This window comes from Cupressus sempervirens, chromosome 6 (genome assembly GCF_028749045.1).
Source record: "Cupressus sempervirens isolate cs-2001-9-10 chromosome 6, ASM2874904v1, whole genome shotgun sequence".
Lineage (NCBI taxonomy): Eukaryota > Viridiplantae > Streptophyta > Pinopsida > Cupressales > Cupressaceae > Cupressus > Cupressus sempervirens.
In genome coordinates, this window is record NC_143123.1 from 199,357,609 (window position 1) to 199,373,369 (window position 15,761).

Consider the following 15,761-nt stretch of genomic DNA (forward strand, 5'->3'; position numbering starts at 1 on the left):
TACATATTAAGGGGGGCTTATGTATGTATCAATGTAAAGGAGTGATAAGGAATGTAATGATCCATCAAAACATGAATAAAATTGTTATCTTTTGAAGGCAATTGAGTATAGTTATTTTATTTTTGTTTTTGTTTTTGTTGTGTATGACATCATTTTGGGACTTAGCTAATTTTTTCAAATGTTGCCATTAATGCCAAAGGGGGAGATTTTTGGAAATATAGCCAATTAGATGTAATGATGATTTTCATTTATGGCAACATATAATCAGCATATCATTTATGCATTCAGAGATAGAAAATTGTCTAAGTATTAGACAGTTTGTAGGAGTACAGTGTATAGATCTTAAGAGTAGGGATGATGTACAGAGAGTTAAGCTTATGCACAGATGAGGAAGGTTTGTAACTTTATCATGATGATGTGTACTAGTGTGCATATGTGTATGGTCAATATGATGTAAGTTACAGTAAGTTTAAGTGTGCTGGTAGTTAACAGTGTAGAATAGAGCATAGCAGAAAATAGAGTTGTACGAATTTAGGAATTATTTTGATTAAAAAATAATTACTAAGTCATGTTAAGCTGACTATGTGGATATTATTTTATATTATATCAATCATGTGAAGACATGGAAGCTAACTGAGAAGCAATTTGTGAATGCATAAGGTATAAGTAAAGATCGTATGTTGTGCAAATAGTGTGTAAGTGTGTTGCGCAATGAATAGATGTGATGTGAAAATGCTGTGAAAGTTACATGACTAGATGTGACATGTGAACTACTATGAGAACCATTTGCAAGGCTCATGTGATGCAAAATTCGATGTAAAGGTAAGAGCTAGTGTGAATTACTACAGTAAGAAAGTATTGTATGTATATCTATTATGTGAAGGAACTAAATTGTATAATTGAATGTTAGGACAGTGGGATCTTCTTGCATACATTGTAAATAAACTACCAACTCCTAACATGATTGAGGCTTCTAACAAATTCTAGTCCTCTAACAAGGATTGGAGACACTATATGTACTTCGTAGACTCCTAACAGGGTCAATATCCTTAATCGGATCCTATTGTTTAGTGAATCATCTAGTGGGTATCATCCCCACTAGAATTTTCCCTTGGCCAGGGTTTCCCTAGTTAATAAATAATGGTATTATGAGTTCTTCATGTGTATAGTTATATTTATTATTCAGCATTGTTGGTTTACTTTCATATGAAAGTTATAAAGTAATTAACAATATTCAAATGTGGCCAAAAGTTTGTAAATTACTGATTCACCCCACCACCGAACAACCCCCCCCCCCCCCCCACTCCCCTCTTAGTATTATCCATTTCTAACACATATTTTATATTACATCCTCCAAAAATTACATTACTATCATCAATTAGATCATGAATCTTGTGTCTCAGCTATATGCAATTGTTTGTTTTGTGATCCTTGTTGTAGTGTTATTCACAGTAATTAGCATCATTCTACCATTTGGGTCTAGCTTCTCAATCCTATGGTCAAGAATTATCTAGAGTATTGATGATTTGATTGGTAGTAAGTTTCTTGAAGACCACTTTAAGGGGTTCACTAAGAGGTGTATAGTTACACTTGGGTCTAGGAGCCAAAGGCTTGTCATTAAATATGTTTCTAGTTTGGTTAGCATTTGTGGAAACCTCTTATGTATCTTTGGTTTTTGTATGTTGTTTATGAGATTGAAGATAGTTATTGGAGTTTTAAGAGTTACAATTTCCACTACTCCATCATCCACCACATCACATTTTTTGTTGACACATTGGGTTGTATTTTTGCTAAAGCTAAATCCCTACTTGTTTTCTTTCTGCAAGGTCAACTCACCTTTCTTGACCATCAAATCCTTTATGTGGACACCTTTTTTAATCATCTTGTTAAATTTATTTGGTCCTTGGAGTTATAGTTTATAACTAAAATTAGGTACAATTTTATCAATGAAGATGTCAAGTTTTTCATTTTCAGGGTTCTTTCAAGAGTATTTGGTATGAAATTGTCTCCATCTCTAGAGGAAGTTCAAGAATAAGTCTCCGATACTTTGTTTAAGGTTACAAAGATCTTTTATATTAATTGGATGTTGAATGTTTCAGGAGTATTGTTGTATGAACAATTTTGCAATTTCATAAAAGGTTTGATTCCATTGGGCAACCTAGGAAACCACTTTATAGCTTTTCCACCTAGACTACATGGAAACAAGTGCATGAGGTAAGTTTGATCATGCATGAACTCCATAGAAAAGGCGCAAAACCCCCTCAAATGGTCTTGGAGATTAGTAATGCCCAATTAATTATCATATTTTGGTATCTCAACTCCTTTAGGAAAAGAAGACATGCAGATGTTCTTGTCAAATATAAATGGACAAATGACATCTTGAGTGTATTGTTTAGTAGGTTTATCTTTGTCTTTCATTATTTGTTGTAATTTCTCTTGTATAGCTTGATGTGTTTATAGAGTTTGGATGTTTCATCTTCTTCTTTGATCTCAATAGTATCTACATCATATTTTTTAGGTAGCTTGGATCTCTTTTTAGCTAGTTCAAGGAAGTATTTTTCATTTTCTTCTTTCATTAGAATTTCCATTATTTTCTGAAATTTTGTGTTCATTTGATACTTTTAAATGTCCTCAAGAGGTATTTCTTCATCGTCATAATCTAGAATATGTTGGTATTGATGTTTTTCTTTTTCTTCTTTATTTTTCCCTCACTTTTTTCCCCTCTTTATTGGTTTTGATAATCCATTATATCTTGGTGTAAGTTTTTAGTATGTAGGGGTTTTGTGTGTAAAGGTAAAGCATTTAAAGCAATAGGTAATGAAGTCCTATTTTTAAACATCCCCTTTCTAATTTTATATGATATTTAAAGTATCTAATCAGATTTTAAAATCAAACAACCAATATTTCAAAAGATCAACCAATTTCTCAATAAAACCCAAATTGAATATGCCCGAAATAGTGCCAAAAACTTCACAGCTTCACATATTATTAATAAATCTGAAAGTAGAATTTTTTACAAAAATTTAACCAGAATAATGACCCACAAAATGACATTTCAAAATCTCTATAGAGTTTTGCACAACATCTCCCAAATGGAGGACAAAAATAGTGCACATCAGGCTCCTAAAAATAATAGAAAATAGCCTGAAAACACCACAAAACCCTAATAATCTATCATAGAAGTATAACCATGACACAATAAATATATTCATCTCTATTTTAACATCTAAATGTTGGTAATATAGCAGAAAACCAAACTGATATTAAATACTCAACTGGAAACACCAAACTCTTATAAGAAACATGCCCGAAAACTCACAAATTTGCATTGCTCAACACAAGGGAAAAATCTTGAAAATCCTATCCTTAGCCTTCTTGAAAACCTAAAAACTCTCATCCTTGCATCTCTATCTCCACAAGTTTGGCAGCCTCTGAAGAACAACAAAGCAATGAGCAAAAATCAAGTTCTAGAATGAGCCCAAAATGCCTCCAAACCCCTTTGAACGAGGGCATAACCCTACCTCACGATCAAGAGGGGTCAATAATACATATTTTAATAATAATTTTCATTTATTAATCCATTGGTTTCCAAAGATTAGCCCCTTTTCCTGAAACTTTACCTTTTGAGACTACCAACCTTAGGAAAAGTTTTTTTTTTTTTAATTATTTGAAAAGGGGACATGACAAGTCCTCCCTCCCAAAAATTGCTTGTTCTCAAGAAATGAAGGTTGGGATGCTCAAGAATATGTACTCCTTCCCAATTTGCATCCTCCAATGGTAATCCTTTCCATTTGACCAAATGCTCTATGATGCACCTATTTCTCAATCTTTTCTTTCTTGTATCCAAAACCTCTTTTGGTATCAAAACTAATTTCCCTTCATCATCAAGAGGTGGTAATTCTATAGATACTATGGTTTTCTAGCCTAGAACCTTCTTCAAGAAAGAGACATGGAAAACATTATGTATTTTTCTATTTGGTAGAAGCTCCAATTAATAAGCTACCTCTCCTACCTTCCTAATGATCTTATAAGGCCCATAGAACCTTGGCTTGAGCTTCTCTGCCCTACTCCTCTTCAAGGTGCTTTGCTTATATGGCTGCAACCTAACAAATGTCAAATCTCCCACCTCAAAAGATCTTTTAGTCCTTTTCCTAGTAGCATACAACTTATGTTGGTTTTGTGCATGTTGTAGATTATCCTTGAGGGATCTTATTATGTCTTGGCTTTGCGTGATGAAATCACTCACTGCAAGTACTCTACTATCTGAAAGTACTATATCAACAAAGGAAAGGGCATCATAACCATAAATATCATGAAAAGGAGGCATACCAATGGACATGTGATGAGATTTATTGTAACAATACTCCCCTAGGTGCAACCATTTCACCCAAGCATGTTGTTGATTTGAAACATAGTTCCTCAAATATCCCTCTATCTATTTATTAACTATCTCTATTTGTCCATCTGTTTGAGGGTGATAGCTAGTACTGAGAGTGAGTTTAGTTCCTACCAAATGAAAGAGCTCCTTCCAAAAATAGTTGAGGAATCTACTGTCCTGGTCAATGACGATGTTTCTAAGCAAGCCATGTAACCTAAAAATTTCCTTGAAGAACAATTTGGCCACTTGTGATGCCTTGAAATCAGATGTGATGGGAAAGAAATGTGCATACTTAGTTATTCTATCTACCACCATATGTATGCAATCCTTACCTTGAACTTGGACAACCCAGTGATGAAGTCCATGGAAATACTTTCTCATTTTTGTTCAGGAATAGGAAGTGGTTGCAACAACCCTGCAGGAAAAATTTGCTCACTCTTTCTTGTTGGTATACCATACATTCATTAATGTGTTTAAGGACATCCTTCTTCATACCCTTCCATGAAAATCACTCTCGAATTTTCCTGTATGTCTTGAAGTATCCTTGATGACTAGCCAAAGGTGTGTCATGAAAGCCCCTCAATATCCTTTCCTTAGTTTTTTATCCTAGCACTAAGAAGATCTTGTTCTTGTAATAAATTAATTCATCAACAACCTTGTACCTATTATTATCTAATAACTTATCCAAAATCTTGGTGGCAAAGGAATCTTTAGTATACTCTAAAATTATGAAGACTTTCCAATCAGCAAAGATAGGTGTTAAGGAACACAAAGTGGGCTTTCTTGAGAGAGCATTAGCAACCACATTATTCTTTCCTTTCATGTATTCAATATCAAAATCATAAACTTCCAATTTGCTTACCCATTTTTGTTGATGATCATTCAAATCCCTTTGGTACAAGAAGAACCTAAGGCTATTATGGTATATTTTTACAATGAATCTCCCACATACCAAATATTGTCTAAACTTATGAAGTCCATGCATCATTGCTAACATTTCCTTATCATAGATGGAGTAACCTTTCTCTGATTGATTTATTTTTCTACTCTCAAATGCTATTGGATTTCCCCTTTGAGTTATGACAGCCCCTATACCTTCTCCAAAAGCATCACATTCAACAACAAAAGGTAAAGAGAAATTTGGAATTGCAAGCATAGGGCATGAACTCATTACCTCCTTAAGCTTATCGAATGTTTTTTGTGCCTCTTCTATCCAAATAAAAGCTCCTTTCTTTGTCAAATTAGTCAAGGGGGCAGCAAGCTGAGAAAATCCCTTGGAAAATCTCCTATAGTAGCTACACAACTCGAAGAAACCTCTTAACTATGTAAGATTAGTGGGTGGAGGCCAATCCAAAATTGCCTAGATTTTTTGTTGATCAACATGTACTCCTTTAGAACTTATAATATGTCCCAAATGCAGGATCTCTATCAAACCAAACTCACATTTAGATATTTTATCATAGAAGGATTACTGCTCCAAGATTCCCAAAATAGTGTCTATGTGCTTCAGATGTTCTTCCCATGTTTTACTGTAAATCAAGATATCGTCAAAAAATACCAAAATATATTTTCAAAGATGCTTGTTGATACCTTATTAATACAAGATTGTAATGTTCCTGATGCATTAGTGAGGCCAAATGGAATAACAATAAATTCAAAGTGCCCATAGTGACATATGAAAGCAGTCTTTTCAACATCTTCCCTCCTCATGGGGATTTGATGGTACCCTGATCTTAAGTCAATTTTTGAGAAGTATACAACACCATGTAACTCATCAATGATTTCATCTATGCATGGTATGGGATACCTATTTTTTATGGTCTTCTTGTTTAGAGCTTTGTAGTCTATACACATTCTCATTGTACCATCCTTTTTCTTGACAAGTACCACAGATGATGCAAATGGACTAGAGCTAGGCCTTATGAATCTCATGTCCAGGAGTTCCTTAATATTTTTTTTTAATTCTACATTATAACCTCTTAGATGGTAGTATGGGGTTGTTATAACTGGTTTGGCACCCTGTTCTAACTCCATCACATGCTCAAAACCTTTATCTAGTGGTAATCTCAGAGGTTGGTCATTGAAAACTATACTCTTCTTATCAAGAATATTTTGAATTTCAAAATGGAAATTACCTTGATTCTTTGGAGAGCTTGTTGGATGGATTATGACTTCTATTTTCTATGCTACATTTCCTCTTTGAAAAGTCCTATCCATCCTCTTTGCAAAGACCACCTTAGGTGCTTTATTTGATAAGCCTCTCAATAAGAATTCTTTCCCATTGGAATGAGATTTAAACTCCATAGTTTGATGGTTCATGTAATAGCCTCCAATAGAGTGCAACCATTGAACACCCAATACAAGATCTATCTCCCCAATGCCAACAACATAGAAATCATCACATAACTCATAATCTCCTAAGGTCATCTTGAGTTGTTTCACCACCCGTGTGCAAGGCATAGTGAATCCATCAGCTACAGTAACATTGAATCCCTCAAAATCTTCTGCTTTAAGCCCTCTTTTCATTACAAATCTTTCATCAATAAAATTGTGAGTTGCCCCACTATCGAGAACTGTCAACCTTTGCCCTGATAGTACCCCTCAAATTCAAAAGGGACAGTATCTTGGGACTCCTGATAATGCAACTAAAGTTCCATCGTTGTTGATTTCTTTTTCTTTCCCTTCTTCTTCCTCCTCCTTAGTGTCATGAAATTCCTCATAATCATCTAAATTAGATTCTGAAGTAACTTCAATATAGTGCACTTGACCTTTCCCCAAACATCTGTGTCCTGGAACCCATGGTTCTCTACAAGTGAAACAAAGCTTTTTCCTTCGTAATTCACTCCTAGTCCCTTCATCTACCTTATTTTTTGCTACATTTATCAAATTCTTTGGTGGTAGAGCTGGAAAAGTCTTTTTCTAAAAATCCCCCTTATGTTGCCAAAGATTTGGGGGTTTTTGATTAGTGACTGGTTTCGTAGGCACGCAAGTTTCAAGTTGCATGCTTCTTTCGATAGCTTCTTGTAAGGTTGAGGGTGAGAAGGCCTTAACCAAACCCTTAATAGAATCTTCCAACCCCTCAAGAAAAAGATAAACAATCCTCTTTTCACTCATATCAAGTACCATAATAGCCTCTTTTTGAAATTCTTCTATATACTCATTAACTGATTTGATTTGCTTCAACTTTGACAATTCTTTAAAATACTCTTCATCATCCTTGAGGCTAAATCTATCTATCACTCTTTGACTGAAATCATCAAATGTAGTTACTTGATCATGACCTTGAGTAGTCATTCCATGATACCACCAAGCATAGGCTGCATCTTCCAAGTGTAGACTTGTGAATTGAATGGCATTACTCTCCTTCACCGGGTTAAGTGTGAAGAAGGTCTGTAATTTTTGTAACCATGCTCTAGCTGAAATTTTATTTGTTCCATCAAAAGTAGGTGTTGTAAACTTACTTATTTTATTTTTGATCTCTCTTCCACTTATTTCATGCTCCCTCTTGTACTCTTTTTTGGGCATCAAAATGTTCATCATATCCACATATTCTCTAAAAGGAACCACACTATGAAAGTCATCATCTAAGCCATTGTAAATAGCTCTTAATGCAATCAAGTTACATATAACCTCTTCCACAAGACTAAAGGTTGGATTTGGTACTAGTGGCTCATTTTTAGGTAGGAAAATAGTCTTTATTTCTTTAGAGGGTGTGGGTTTTAGATTTCTTGGCTCCTCTGAAGTGCTCCCTTTCTCATTAGTAGATGCAACTCCTTGCAGTTTTTCTATCAATATCCGCAAAGCCTCTCTAGTTTCTGCCAAACTATCCACTACTTGCTTTTGAGTATTCTTGATGTCTTGGAAGAATTTATTTTCCATATCATTTGGGTCACCTTGGATTTTTTACTTTTTTTTTAATTGGAGGTTTGATCAAAATTTCTTTATTCTTTCCTCGCTACAAATATCTCTTTTTCCTTTCACTTAGTTGCATACAAACTTCTAAAAACCCTCAAGCTAGTAAGATCATAGATTTGATACCACTGAAATGTCCCCTTTCTAATTTTATATGATATTTAAAGCATCTAATTAGATTTTAAAATCAAACAACGAATATTTTAAAAGAACAACCAATTTCTCAATAAAACCCAAATTGGGTATGCATAAAATAGTGCCAAAAACTTCACAGCTTCACATATTATTAATAAATCTAAAAGTAGACATTTTTAGCAAAAAAAATTCAGCATAATCACCCACAAAATGAAATTTCTAGATCTGTATAGAGTTTACAAAACGGCTCCCAAATGGAGGACAAAAACAATGCTCATTGGGCTCCCAAAAATAACACAAAATAGCCTAAAAACACCACAAAACACTAATAATATATCATAGAAGTATAACCATCACTAAATACATCAATTTAGCTCTATTTTAACATCTAAATGTCTAAAATATAGCATCAAATCAAACTTATATGAAATACTCAACTGGAAACACCAAACTCTTACAAGAAACACACCTGAAAACTCACAAATTTGCACTATTCAGCACAACGGAAAACTCTACATGATCTTGCACATGGAATGGCCTCAAAATTCCATCATTAGAATTCCTAGAAACCTACAAAATCCCATCCTTGGGTCTCCTTCTCCATGGGTTTGGTAGACTCTGAAGAACAACAAAGCAATGAGCAAAAATCAAGTTCTAGAATGAGCCTGAAATGCCTCCAAACCCATTTAAAAGAGGGCATAACCCTAACTCATGACCAAGAGGGGTCAATAATACATATTTTTATAATAATTTTCATTTATTAATCCATTAATTTCCAAATATTAGCCCCTTTTCGTAAAACTTCACCGTTTGAGCCTACCAACCTTAGCAAAAGTTATTATTTTTTAATTATTTGAAATGAGGACATGACATATTTTTGGTGATGAAATCAGGTTTAGGAGGGGACATGTCAAAGATGTAGTCTCTATTTTGTACTTGAAATAGTTGGTTTTGAATCTGATAGTAGTTTCTTGAGAAAGTTTTTTGAATGTAAGGTCGATCAACAAGGAAAGAAGATAGTGATGACACTTCACTAGGTGTTGAAGATTGTGTGATAGGTCAAGAAGATTGTGAGGATCCTTCACTAAACTCATAGTCTATCAAGAACTTAGTAAAACCTAAACCTCTACCTCTACCTCTACCTCTTCTAGGTGTATGAAAGGAAAACTCTCTTCCACTCCTAGTTGTAAGAGGAGGAGGATGAAGATGAAGAGGAAGAAGAAGAATAGGAAGAAGAAGAGGAAGAGGAAGAGGAGGAGGAGGAGGAGTAGGAAGAAGAAGAAGAAGAGGAAGAGAGAGAGGAGGAAGAGGAGGAGGAGTAGGAAGAAGAATAAGTAAAAGAAGAAGAAGAAGAGGAAGAGAGAGAGGAGGAAGAGGAAGAAGAAGAGGAATAAGAAGAAGAAAGAGGAGGAGGAGGAGGAAGAAGAAGAGGAAGAGGAAGAAGAGTAAGAGGAAGAGGAAGAGGAGGAGGAGGGGAAAGAGAAGGAGAAGAAGAGGAAGAGGAAGAAGAAGAAGAGGAGGAAGAGGAAGAGGGGGAGGAGTAAGAAGAGTAAGATGAAGAAGAGGAAGAGGAAGAAGATGGAGAAGGAGGAGGAGGAGGAGCCAAAGTAGGAGTAAGAGCAAGAGAAAGAGCAGGAGAAGGATCAAGAGGAGGAGGAGGAGGATAAGGAGCAAGAATAGGAGGAGGAGGAGGAGAAGCAAAAGAAGTAGATGAGGAGAAGTAGAAGGAGGAGGAGGAGGAGGAAGAAGAACGAGAAGAAGAATAAAGAAAGAGAAGGAGGAGGAGAAGGAGAGGATGAAGAGGATGAGGATGAGGATGAGGATGAGGATGAGGATGAGGAGGATGAGGAGGAGGAAGAGGAGGATGAGGGAAAAAATATGAAAAGGAGGAGGAGGAGGAGGAGGAAGAAGAAGAAGAGGAAGAGGAAGAGGAAGAAGAAGAATAAAGAAAGAGAAAGAGGAAGAGGAGGAGGAGAAGGAGAGGATGAAGAGGAAGAGGAAGAGAAAGAGAAGGAGAAGAAGAAGAAGGAGAAGAAGGAAAAGGAGAAGAAGCAGAAGCAGAAGGAGAAGGAGAAGCAGGAGGAGGAGGAGGAGGAGGAAGAAGAGGAGGAGGAAACAGATGATGCAGGAGCATAAAGTTTAGATTTTAGTGGAGATATCATTTTCATAGTTAGGGATGTGTTGGATACACATTGGGGAACCTTTCCTCGTGATTTCATAGATATTGGATGGATTGAGTTGAAGTTTGAGTTGTTTGTACCTTGTTGCTGGAACTGTGTTTTCTAGTTTCTGGGTGCCTATTTCAGGGTGTGTAACTAATTTTCTACAATGAGTTAGAGGTTGTTCTTTTCAAGAATTGAAGAGAGCCTAGAATTTTGAATTCCTTATATGTTGGAGGTATGGTAGTTCTCCCAGAGTGCCAATTTTTGATAGACTATGCAATAGGTTTTTGTGTGTGACTTTCAGGATAGATGCACACTTTTCATTGGGGAATCAGCCTTTTCACATTTAAGGGGTTGTAGAGAACCTAAATTTCTATCGACAATTCAAAGCACCAGTTCTAATTCAATCGAAGCTAGGAGATATCACGATTTTACTTGGATATCAATTTTTGGATATTTAATTGTTGTTGCAAGCTGATTTGTGGCATTTAATTTATGTATGGGTATTTAATTTGTGTTATAAGCTGACTTGTGGCTTAGTTGGGTATAAGTATGAGGTATTGTGGAGTATTTTAGGGATTCACTTGGAGGAGTGAATGTGGGAGCAGCTAAAGGGCAATTTTTCCTAAGTCTGTGGATAGATCATCAAATGTGAGGCAATTTATAGCAGGATTGTGATGGAGTTGTGAGTGTGTGGATAGAGTGCCAAATGTGAGAAAATTTACACTTGGATCTTGAAGAAGAGCTAGGGTTGTGGCTAGAAAATGAGGAGGTTTCTTGGTGGGCTTGCGAGCACAAGTTTAGATTTCCTTGGTATTTTCTTCCAGATTGTTGTTATGTTATAGATCTAGGCTAGCTAGGATTGGTTTTTGTAAGTTGGATCTTAAGGGATCTTGCAAAACTGATTTTGTAATTGCTATTTTTATTTGGCCCTAACCAAAAAGGCCTTATAATTGGGCATATTGCATGTAATCGGTTATGTTTTATGAATAAATTATTGTAAATTGGTATCAAATCTTGCATTGTTATTTCTTCTTGTTGCGTTTCCACTACGTGGTTATATTGTTGGGGGCTACGACATCTCCTTTGGGGATACTCCTACCCTGCACTGCATCAAAGGAAGAGGAAGAAGAAGAATAAATAAAGAGGAGGAGAAGGAGAGGATGAAGAGGAAGAGGAGGATGAGAAAGAGGATAAGGATGAGGATGAAGATGGTGATGAGGATGAGGAAGAAGAAGAATAAAGAAAGAGTAGGAGGAGGAGGAGGAGAAGGAGAGGAAGAAGAGGAAGATGAAAAGGAAAAGAAAGAGGGTCAGGGTGAGGGTGAGGAAAAGGAAGAGGAATAGGAGGATGAGGAAGACAAAGATGAAAAGGAGGATGAGGAGGTGGAAGATAAAGAGGACGAGGATGAGGATGAGGATGAGGAGAAAGAAGAGGAAGAATAAGAAGAGGAAGAAGAGGAGGAGGAGGAGAAAGAAGAGGAAGAGGAAGAGGAGGAAGAAAAAGAAGATGAAGATAAATAGGAGGGGGGGGGGGGGGGGGGGGAATAGGAAGAGGAAGAGGAAGAAGAGGAAGAGGAAGAAGAATAGGAAGAGGAAGAGGAAGAAGAGGAAGAAGAAGAAGAAGAACAATAAGAAGAAGAAAATGAAGAAGGAGAAGAAGAAAAAGAATAAGGAGAAGGATAAAGAGAAGGAGGAGGAGAAGGAGAAGGAGAAGGAGAGGAGGATGAAGAGGAAGAGGATGGAAGAGGAGGATGATGATGACAACAATGAGAATGATGAAGATGATGAGGATGACGAGGAGGATGACGAGGAGGATGAGAGTTTAGTGAAGAGGAAAAGAAAGAATTATTATAAATATTCATAGGAGAATCCTTCAAAAATGAAGAATAAGATGCTTTATTTAAAGAAATAGAAAGAAGAGAATTTTGTGAGCCTAAAAAAATAAGTTAGGTATGGTCCTGACATGAATAGACAAAGAATATCTTGAGTGTAACAAGGTTGCAAAGAGGAGAGGGAGAAAACCTTAAAAAAAATTAAAGAACTTAGCGCATACAATAAAAGAGAAAAAAAAATTACACCAATTTTACAGGAAAGGAAGGGGAAGGTATTTCTCATGGAGAATAAGGTCAACAACTTGCATTTTATGTCATGAACTCCCCCAATGAATAATTCCTAATCAAGCAGAGTATTACAATATTTCAATCAAAATTGGTAATGATATAAGGAAAAAATTTAAATCTGGAAGAAATAAAATCATTTAACATAGGAATTGGATTTTGAAGATAGAGTGTATATTAGCATATGGCGCACCAAGTGGTTTATAAATAATTTGGGATCTAATGAAGGTGGTCTATGAAAAGATAACCTCCAAAAAAATGGAAAAGAAGATTTGTAACTAGCATTAATAGAGCTCTAAAGTTCATTCTCATCAATGTCTATGCATTTTCAAGAAAAGAAAAAAGGAAAAAAAAAAAGGTGTCTGACACAATATTCAAGCATTTTTTAGACAAAACTTAGAAGAGATTGTGGTAATTGGAGCATACTTTAATACCATTATGAACACTTCTAATAAAAATGGGAGAGGAATGATAGATTCGTGGATCCAAAAAGACTTCAATGAGTGGGTTTATAACAATAATTTATGGGAAATTCAGGAAGATAATGTAACCTTTGCATGAAATAATGAAATAGTAGGAGTGAATTTAGCATGATTTTAAAAAAAAATAGGTAGGTTCTTATTCAAATATGACTTAGAAAATTTCACAAGTCATTTAATTTCCAAAATACTTACCAATACTAGATTAGACCACCTCCTAGTCCAACTTTAAACAGAACAGGAACATAGACCTCTAAAATGTCCTTAAAAGTTTGAGAATATCTAGATATTAAAAAAAAAAACTCTTAACCTTAGTAGAAGGCTAGTGGAAAGAAGTTAAGATAATAGGATCTAAAATTGTTTCCTTTAAATGTAAGTTAAAAAATCATTATGAAAAATCTCCTCTAATGGAATAAGAAAAGTTCAAGAACATCTTTCCAGATAAGGAAAGAATAGAATATGGAATTGAAAAGATAAATGAAGAGGTTATAAGAACTAGGATGTATCAATAAATATTATTAAGGAAAAAGATCTATTAAGAGAATATGATGATATCTTAACAAAAGAAGAGGTCTTATAGAAATAGAAATTAGGAGAAAGTTGTGTTCTAGAGGGTGAAAAAAATACTAAATATTTCCATAATAGCACTAGACAAAGAAGCAATATTAATAGAATCATCATAATCAAAGGAGATAGAGGAAACACGATTGAATATTGAAACAAGATTTTAGAAGTGATCATGAATCATTTTAAGAACATACTAAACAAATGATGATATCTTAACAAAAGAAGAGGTCTTATAGAAATAGAAATTAGGAGAAAGTTGTGTTCTGGAGGGTGAAAAAAATGCTAAATATTTCCATAATAGCACTACAAAAAGAAGTAATATTAATAGAATCATCATAATCAAAGGAGGTAGAGGAAACACGATTGAATATCAAAACACGATTTTAGAAGTGATCATGAATCATTTTAAGAAAATACTAAACAAATGAGATAATTGTGATCTCATCTCACAATAAAAAAAAAGCTTTAAAACAACCCTAAAGTGATATCAAAAAAATAAAACAAGATTCTAATAGGGAAATTCAATAAAATAGATATAGAAAATGCTCTAAAATAACTATTCTGAAATAAGGCCCCTATACGGGATGGGTTCTCGACTTGTTTCTTCCAAATAAATTAGCATTTTTTAGGAGATGAACTAATAGAATCCATAGAATATATGATAATTTCAAGAAGAATCCTTACAAAAAATAATAATAAATTCATTATGCTCATTCTCAAAAAGGAGAAATTGAAAATCCTTAATGATTATAGACCTATATCTCTATGCAATACCATTTATAAAATCATACCCAATTCCTTGTCTAATAGACTAAAAAATTCATCCCAAACATAATATTAGAGGAATAAATCAATATTTTATAGTAATATAAAATTTTTTAAAGCAAATCACTCCATCCAACACAACATCGAACCAAGTATGCTAATTAAACTAGATGTCCAAAAAGCCTATAATCAAATAGACTAGCACTTCTTACATTAATATTTAGAAGCATTTGGATTCATAAGGAAATGGATAAACTTAATATTTGAGTGCATCTCAACCTCAAAAAAAATAATCCTTATTAATCAATGGATCCCAAATGGTTATTTTAATATAATAGTGGGACTAAGACAAGGGGACCCATTATCCCCCTTCCTCTTCACATTCTAGAAGCCTTGGGAAGAGTAATAACAAGGGACCCAAAAGTTATTGAGATTAAATGCATCAAATTCACACAAGGGGTGGCTAATATTGTAGATCAATAGTTTGTTTATGACACTATTTTCTTCAGGGCAAACAAAAGAGAGAGGAAATTAAATTTAAACATGTACTTAATATATATTCCAATTCTTTTGGACATGGAGTGAATGTTGAATACAGGAAATAGGAAAAATCAATTATGGGATCATATAGGTGACATGACGAACAAAAAGAATAGTCCTGGAAAGGGATATGGATTTCAATTATTGAAAATGCTACAATTTTGTAATTGGTGTTATCAGCAATTCCAATTTATTAAATATCATTCGTATACCTAATAATTGAAGAGAAAAAGGCAAGAGCCTACAACAAAATGGTAATTTGTGAGCCTCTTATGTGGGAGGTCTTGGGTTCGAATTCACTTAACACATAAAAATAATTAATTACAATAATTAACAATAATAATCTAGGCTTCGGTTGTTTACCGATCAAAAAAAAAACAATTGAAGAGAAAATAAAATGAGAACATTTTACTAGCAAGGAACCTCTGAAGAAAATAAAGTAGTATTAATCATCTAGGATAAGATATGTATAGTGATTTAGGAAGGAGGCATTGAAATAAAATTTAAAAAATATGGAATAGCAAAGCATATTCTTAGAATCAAAATCAGTTTAAAATTATATAAGGAGCCACATAGGAAATGGGTGAATATATCCATAAAGAAATAACTTAATGGCACAAATCCAAATAGAGTATCTAGTAGAAACCCCACTAGGAGGCTCACAAATATGGAACTTTCAGTAAAAAACATAAAAATAATTATGA